Source organism: Aegilops tauschii, chromosome 7, assembly GCF_002575655.3.
Source record: "Aegilops tauschii subsp. strangulata cultivar AL8/78 chromosome 7, Aet v6.0, whole genome shotgun sequence".
In the NCBI taxonomy this organism is placed as follows: Eukaryota; Viridiplantae; Streptophyta; class Magnoliopsida; order Poales; family Poaceae; genus Aegilops; species Aegilops tauschii.
Genome location: NC_053041.3, coordinates 347,276,547 through 347,285,527, shown reverse-complemented (window position 1 = coordinate 347,285,527; position 8,981 = coordinate 347,276,547).

The window sequence follows — 8,981 nt, the reverse complement described above, 5'->3', positions numbered from 1 at the left end:
ACACCATGGTAGAAACAATCAGTATACTCTTGTTCATAAGGATAAAAATATTACTTTGCTTCCTATGACTCCTGATTCCATTTTGAAAGATGACATTAATAGAGCTAATAAAGCAAAACAGGAGAAAAATAAGAGTGAAAATCAGATTGTGGCAAAGGAATTTGAGCAACAAATGAAACCTAATAATAAACCATCTAGTGTTGTTTCTGAAATTAAATTGAAAAGTGCATGTTTACTTGCCACAAAATCTGATATTGATGAACTAGATTTCAGGAAATCTGTTTGCTATGCTTTTGTGTGCAAAGAGGCATTATTTTCATTCGAGGACGTGCCTTCCTCTTTGCCCCCTGCTGTCACTAACATTTTGCAGGAGTTCGCTGACGTCTTCCCACAAGACGTGCCACCGGGATTACCACCTATTCGAGGGATTGAGCATCAAATTGACTTAATTCCCGGTGCATCGCTACCCAACCGTGCACCATACCGTACCAATCCAGAGGAGACGAAGGAGATTATGCGTCAGGTACAGGAGCTGCTCGACAAAGGTTATATACGCGAATCTCTTAGTCCTTGTGCTGTTCCTATTATACTCGTGCCTAAAAAGGATGGTACGTCGCGTATGTGTGTTGATTGTAGAGGCATTAATAATATTACTATTCGTTATCGTCATCCTATTCCTAGGCTCGATGATATGCTTGATGAATTGAGTGGCTCTACAATATTCTCCAAAGTTGATTTGCGTAGTGGATACCATCAAATTCGTATGAAATTGGGAGATGAATGGAAAACTGCATTTAAAACTAAGTCTGGTTTATATGAGTGGTTAGTCATGCCTTTTGGGTTAACTAATGCACCTAGTACTTTCATGAGACTAATGAACGAAGTTTTACGTGCTTTCATTGGACGATTTGTGGTAGTCTATTTTGATGATATACTGATTTATAGCAAATCTTTGGAAGAACATTTGGAACATTTACGTGCTGTTTTTATTGCTCTACGTGATGCACGTTTGTTTGATAACCTTGGGAAGTGCACCTTTTGCACCGACCGAGTATCTTTTCTTGGCTATGTTGTTACTCCACAGGGAATTGAAGTTGATAAAGCCAAGATTGAAGCTATTGAGAGTTGGCCGCAACCCAAAACGGTCACACAAGTGCGGAGTTTTCTTGGACTCGCTGGTTTCTATAGGCGTTTTGTGAGAGATTTTAGCACCATTGCTGCACCTCTCAACGAGCTTACAAAGAAGGATGTGCCTTTTGTTTGGGGTACCGCACAGGAAGAAGCCTTCACGGTATTGAAAGATAAGTTGACACATGCTCCTTTACTCCAACTTCCTGATTTTAATAAGACTTTTGAGCTTGAATGTGATGCTAGTGGCATTGGATTAGGAGGTGTGTTATTACAAGATGGCAAACCTGTTGCATACTTTTCTGAAAAATTGAGTGGGCCTAGTCTGAATTATTCTACTTATGATAAAGAACTATATGCTCTTGTTCGGACTTTAGAAACATGGCAACATTATTTATGGCCCAAAGAATTTGTTATACATTCTGATCATGAATCTTTGAAACATATTAAAAGTCAAGCTAAACTGAATCGTAGACATGCTAAATGGGTTGAATTCATTGAAACTTTCCCTTATGTCATTAAACACAAGAAGGGTAAAGAAAATGTTATTGCTGATGCATTGTCTCGTCGCTATACTATGCTTTCACAACTTGACTTCAAAATATTTGGTTTGGAGACCATCAAAGATCAATATGTGCATGATGCTGATTTTAAAGATGTATTGCAGAATTGTAAAGAAGGAAGAACCTGGAACAAGTTTGTCGTTAATGATGGATTTGTGTTCCGTGCTAACAAGCTATGCATTCCAGCTAGCTCTCTTCGTCTTTTGTTGTTGCAGGAGGCGCATGGAGGAGGATTAATGGGACACTTTGGCGTGAAGAAGACGGAGGACGTACTTGCTACACATTTCTTTTGGCCAAAGATGAGACGGGATGTTGAGCGTTTTGTTGCTCGCTGCACTACATGTCAAAAAGCTAAGTCACGACTCAATCCTCATGGTTTATATATGCCTTTGCCTGTACCTAGTGTTCCTTGGGAGGATATATCTATGGACTTTGTTTTAGGTTTACCTCGAACAAAGAAGGGGAGGGATAGCATATTTGTTGTCGTGGATAGATTCTCGAAAATGGCACACTTTATACCATGTCATAAAAGCGATGATGCTGTTAATGTTGCTGATTTGTTCTTTCGTGAAATTATTCGCTTGCATGGTGTGCCAAATACTATTGTTTCAGATCGTGATACTAAATTTCTTAGCCACTTTTGGAGATGTTTATGGGCTAAGTTGGGGACCAAACTGCTTTTTAGTACTACTTGTCACCCCCAAACTGATGGACAAACTAAAGTAGTCAATAGAACATTGTCTACAATGCTTAGGGCTGTTTTGAAGAATAATAAGAAAATGTGGGAACAATGCTTGCCTCATATTGAGTTTGCTTATAATCGTTCATTGCATTCTACTACTAAGATGTGCCCTTTTGAAATTGTGTATGGTTTCCTACCTCGTGCACCTATTGATTTGTTGCCTCTTCCATCATCGGAGAAGGTTAATTTTGATGCTAAACAACGTGCTGAATTGATCTTAAAAATGCATGAGTTAACTAAGGAAAACATTGAGCGTATGAATGCTAAATATAAACTTGCTGGAGATAAGGGTAGAAAACATGTTGTGTTTGCACCTGGAGATCTTGTTTGGTTACATTTGCGTAAGGATAGATTTCCTGATTTGCGCAAATCAAAGCTAATGCCACGTGCTGATGGTCCTTTTAAGGTGTTAGAGAAAATAAATGATAATGCATATAAACTTGAGCTGCCTGCAGATTTTGGGGTTAGTCCCACTTTTAACATTGCAGATTTGAAGCCTTATTTGGGTGAGGAAGATGAGCTTCCGTCGAGGACGACTTCATTTCAAGAAGGGGAGGATGATGAGGACATCAATACCATTGTTACACCCACAGGCCCTGCTGCTATACATACTGGACCAATTACTAGAGCTCGCGCACGCCAATTAAATTACTAGGTACTTTCGTTTCTTGCTAATGATTCTAATGTTCATGAGAATATGATGCTGCCTAAATTGGATACATTTGTTTTGCTTACAAATGAAGGGCCTAGCTTTGAGAAGGATGATCATTGGAGCAAGAACAAGCATGGAGATGATGGCATGCGCATGGGGAACAAGAACGGAGTTACAAGTGATGATTTCAGGACGTTGAAGCCACCATAATGCGTGCATGAAGCCTTGGACGAAATATACAAGATGCTACTTCATAACTTTCGTCCAGAGGCTATTCTAGGTGCTGCATCACCTTATTATTGGGCCAGACCCATGTAATTTCGAAATACATAAGTATAGGCTGTTTTTAGAGTCCGTATGTGTGGGGAAACAAGAGATAGGGTTGGTTTCGGACCCCTTCCTCAAGGGCCACGAAATTCCCCCCCTCTTCCTCCATATATACAGCCCTTAGGGCGTCGTTTAGACTTTGGGTTTTGTTTAGATTAAAAGTTCGCCCTAGCTGCAACTTCGCGTACTTCGTTTGTGTTCAGCGACCAGACAAAGGCGTCACAGAACCCCACCTTGATCAATAAAGCTTTCATCTTATATTCGCAATATCCGGATTGCAATCTCAGTTTCTTGCTTGTTCTTCGTTTGCTCGCAGGAAACAGACCCTCATGGTCAGGTTGATCGCGTGGTCGATAACCTCTCGGAGTTGGTTTAGCGATTGCTAAGGCGCGACGTCCTCGGACGTTCGTAGTCGGATCGTCAAAGTCGACTTCCACCAAAGCGATATCCATCATCTCATCGAAAGACGGGACACCTTTGCCTCTATCATGTGGCGTGCGCGTGTGCTCTTGGTTTAGTCCCACCTCACTAAAGGAGGAGGCTCTCGACCTGTTTATAAGCGCGGCTGGGTCCTACTCGTCGAACTCCTCTGAATACTTACCTGAGCGCTTATACACTGCGCTCGCTCTCTCTCATGACCTGTGGGCCCTGCTCGGCTAGCCGTGCGTTGTGCGGATTACTAGGGATATGCCGATGGGCTCGAGTTCAAGTATCTAGCAGCGTCAGGGCCTGCGCCTGTCCTTGGGCAGTCAATTTTTTCTTTTTCTTTTTTGTTTGAATCTAGTACTTGACTCCACCAGTAACTTGGATTGATACTTTTTGTTCTAGTTCTTGTGAGGTTTGTGGAAGTGTTATCTTTTCATTTGAGTTTTTGCCGGTTGTTTCGTGGTTGGCTTGAGTCCTAGTACCCACCTGCGTTGGGCCGGCCTATCCCTTGGGGCGGTCAATATTTCTTGATTCTTATCAATGTTTCCTTATGGTTTTATGATTTTTTGCCTAATATAAGCATTTTTTCAGTACTGAATGTTGTCCTCTACTTGAGCTGACATCTTTTTTTATAGTGTGCTTCCCTCTCTCTTTCTTTGTTCTCATTCTTTTTCGGCATTCTTTTTGAATTTTTGGATTTTTATATTGGTATATAGGGACCGCACCGATTGGCATAGTTGTACTTACAGATTTTTTTTGTATGGACTGCAGAATATCTCATCTTTTTTAGGGTATGTGGGTGCGTGGAGTGGTGCGGGTGGGGGGTAGGTGGGGCATGTGTCAGTACAACCGCACCGAGGGGCATAGTTGTACTGACACATCTTCCTTGTATGGACTTGCCCCCCATTATCTATCTTAGGGTGTGTGGGTGCGGGTGGTGGGGGGCAATGGAATAACCGCACTGCGCCTGTCAAACGAGCCCACTGCCGCATTAGCGCAAGGCCGAGTCGGGGGGGAGGGACCTCCCTCCCCCATCCCGGCGAGGCCGAGCCAGGAACGAGCCGTAGCAGGCGACGACGCGGCGTGCCGCGGCGTCGCATGCGGAGTCGAGTCCGTAACATGACTTGCCCCCCATTATCTTATCTTATCTTTTTTAGGGGAAACCAGCACCGCACCGAGGGGCATAGTTGTACTGACACATCTTCCTTGTATGAACTTGCCCCCCATTATCTTATCTTATCTTTTTCTAGGGGAGAAACCAGCACCGCACCGAGGGGCATAGTTGTACTGACGCATCTTCCTTGTATGGACTTGTCCCCCATTATCTTATCTTATCTTTTTTAGGGGGAAAACCAGCAGCGCACCGAGGGGCATAGTTGTACCGACACATCTTCCTTGTATGGACTTTCCCCCCATTATCTATCTTAGGGTGTGTGGGTGCGGGTGGTGGGGGGAAACAGAATAACCACACTGCGCCTGTCAAACGAGCGCACTGCCGCGTTAGTTGTGTCAGTACAACCGCAACGAGGGGCATAGTTTTACTGACACATCTTCCTTGTATGGACTTGCCCCCCATTATCTATCATAGGGTGTGTGGCTGCGGGTGGTGGGGGGAAATAGAATAACCACACTGCGCCTGTCAAACGAGCGCACTGTTGCGTTAGCGCGAGGCCGAGCTGGGGGGAGGGGGGTCTGGACCGCCCCTCCCCCATCCTGGTGAGGCCGAGCCTGGAACGAGCCATAGCAGGCGACGACGCGGCGTGCCGCGGCATCGCATGCGGAGGCAAGTCTGTACCATGACTTGCCCCCCATTATCTTATCTTATCTTTCTTTTAGGGGAAAAACCAGCACGGCACCGAGGGGCATAGTTGTACTGACACATCTTCCTTGTATGGACTTGCCCCCCATTATCTTATCTTATATTTTTTTAGGGAAAAACCAGCACCGCACCGAGGGGCATAGTTGTACTGACAAATCTTCCTTGTAAGGACTTGCCCCCCATTATCTATCTTAGGGTGTGTGGGTGCGGGTGGCGGGGGGAAACAGAATAACCGCACTGCGCCTGTCAAACGAGTGCACTGCCGCGTTAGTTGTGTCAGTATAACCGCACCGAGGGGCATAGTTGTACTGACACATCTTCCTTGTATGGACATGCCCCCCATTATCTATCTTAGGTGTGTGGGTGCGGGTGGTGGGGGGAAACAGAATAACTGCACTGCGCCTGTCGAACAAGCACACTGCCGCGTTAGCGTGAGGCCAAGCCGGGGGGGTCGGGACCGCCCCTCCCCATCCCGGCGAGGCCGAGCCAGGAACGAGCCGTAGCAGGCGACGACGCGGCGTGCCGCGGCGTCGCATGCGGACGCGAGTCCGTAACATGACTTGCCCCCTATTATCTTATCTTATATTTTTTTAGGGGAAAAACCAGCACCGCACTGAGGGGCATAGTTGTACTGACACATCTTCCTTGTATGGAATTGCCCCCCATTATCTTATCTTATCTTTTAGGTGAAAAACCAGCACCGCACCCAGGGGCATAGTTGTACTAACACATCTTCCTTGTATGGACTTGCCCCCCATTATCTTATCTTATGTTTTTTAGGGGAAAAACCAGCACCGCACCGAGGGGCATAGTTGTACTGACACATCTTCCTTGTATGGACCTGCCCCCCATTATATATCTTAGGGTGTGTGAGTGCGGGTCGTGGGGGGAAACAGAATAACCGCACTGCGCCTGTCAAACAAGCGCACTGCCGCGTTAGTTGTGTCAGTACAACCGCACCGAGGGGCATAGTTGTACCGACACATCTTCCTTGTATGGACTTGCCCCCATTATCTATCTTAGGTGTGTGGGTGCGGGTGGTGGGGGAAATAGAATAACCGCACTGCGCATGTCAAACAAGCGCACTGCCGCGTTAGAGCGAGGCCGAGCCAGGGGGTCGGGACCCCCGTCCCCCATCCCAGCGAGGCCGAGCCAGGAACGAGTCATAGCAGGCGATGACGCGGCGTGCCGTGGCGTCGCATGTGGAGGCGAGTCCGTAACATGACTTGCCCCCCATTACCTTATCTTATCTTTTTTTAGTGGAAAAACCAACACCCACCGAGGGGCATAGTTGTACTGACACATCTTCCTTGTATGGACTTGCCCCCCATTATCTTATCTTATCTTTTTTTAGGGGAAAAACCAGCACCGCACCGAGGGGCATAATTGTACTGAAACATCTTCCTTGTATAGACTTGCCCCCATTATCTTATCTTATCTTTTTTTAGGGGAAAAACCAGCACCGCACCGAGGGGCATAGGTTTACTGACACATCTTCCTTGTATGGACTTGCCCCCCATTATCTATCTTACGGTGTGTGGGTGCGGGTGGTGGGGGAAACAGAATAACCGCACTGCGCCTGTCAAACGAGCGCACTGCCGCGTTAGTTGTGTCAGTACAACCGCACCGAGGGGCATAGTTGTACTGACACATCTTCCTTGTATGGACTTGCCCCCATTATCTATCTTAGGGTGTGTGGGTGCGGGTGGTGGGGGGAAACAGAATAACCGCACTGCGCCTGTCAAACGAGCGCACTGCCGCGTTAGCGCGAGGCCGAGCCGAGGGGGAGGGGGGTTCTGACCCCCCTCCCCCATCCCGGCGAGACCGAGCCAGGAATGAGCCGTAGCAGGCGACGACGCGGCATGCCGCTGCGTCGCATGCAGAGGCGGGTCCGTAACATCACTTGCCCCCATTATCTTATCTTATCTTTTTTTGGGAAAAACCAGCACCGTTATGAAGTATTATTTCATTTGTACTTTTTTGATAATTTTTATTGTGCTGTTGTGGGTTATCATTTGTACTTTAGCCGTTTGTTTTCTCCCTTTATATTAATTTTTTATTGTATTTAATTTTTGCTGTTATCTTTTAGTAACTGCCCAGAGATAGTGTGCTTTGCCACGATTGTGGGCTTCAGATGTCGGTTTTCTCCCACTCACCTTTAACCTCCGCTCTCCCCCGTTCCGCTCCCCTCCCCTCCACAAATCGATTCCCTCTTCGTTCCCCTCCTCTCCTCTTCTCGCATAGAAGCTGCTTCTTCTGTTTCGCCGCGGGAGCATCGGCCAGCGGGTTGACCTCCAGGGGTGGAGGTCTGGGTGCTCTGTTTGCTCTTTTTGCTCTGCCATCGACTCCCCTTGCGTCCCCTTATCCCTGTATTTCTAAGTTATTGCTCTCGTGCTGTCTCAGGGTGGATTCGCTAGGGTTCCTTTGCTCTTGAACGAGCGGTTCGCGTCAGTGATACTAGATTCGGTGGTGGATTGTGTGTTTGCTTGTAAGAGTTTTGCTTTGTATGACGTGCTTCGTTCTAAAATAGGTAAGAGCCCTAATTTTTGTTCATGTGTGTTGCAGATCTGTCAGATCCAAATCCTGATGGCACACAGAGGCATAGCCCACGTGTGAAAGCTGGTTCCCAACCTGGTAATAGCAAAGCCGATGGAGATAGTGTTGCTGTGAAGATTGGTCCAAGCACACTTGGTGGCTCTCCTGATCGTCGGAGTCCACGAGTTTTGACAAATAAGAAGCCTTCTTCGTCTCCTCTTCCAGACCGCTCTTTGTTGAAGCAAAATAAGAAGCGTAAAGTTCCTCCTATGAAGGTGAACAAATGTGTGAAGAAGCGTGCTCGTGTCGAAGCTGAATATACTGTATCTGAAGAAGATGATATCGAAGTTAATTCTGAAGATGAATATGCAGTGGTACGTGTTTGTACTGTATGTGACTTACTAGTTGTACTTGCAATGATTTAATTGTGTCTGGGTTGGTATGCTGGCCAGGTGAGGGCTGGTCATTGCTTGCATCAATTGAGGGTGGTACTGATGTTGTTTTAAGAGTTGAACTTGTGCAATCTTTCTTTTTTTCTTCTTGCCTTCATATGCTTGTTTTGTTTTCTATATTCATTTAATTAAGTTGTGCCTTCTTTATTTTAATTTATAGCATGTTAGCGTTATGGCTCCGGTCAAGCCGGTGAGAGACAATGCTGGAAAAGTTGCTTTGGATGAAGGTGACGTACAGCGATTGAACCTAACTGTGCGATGTTCCTTGAGAGAGATTGATGCTTGTGCTAAATTGCTTGAGAGTCGCCATGTGGCTAGGGTTCATGCAGCTGATTTT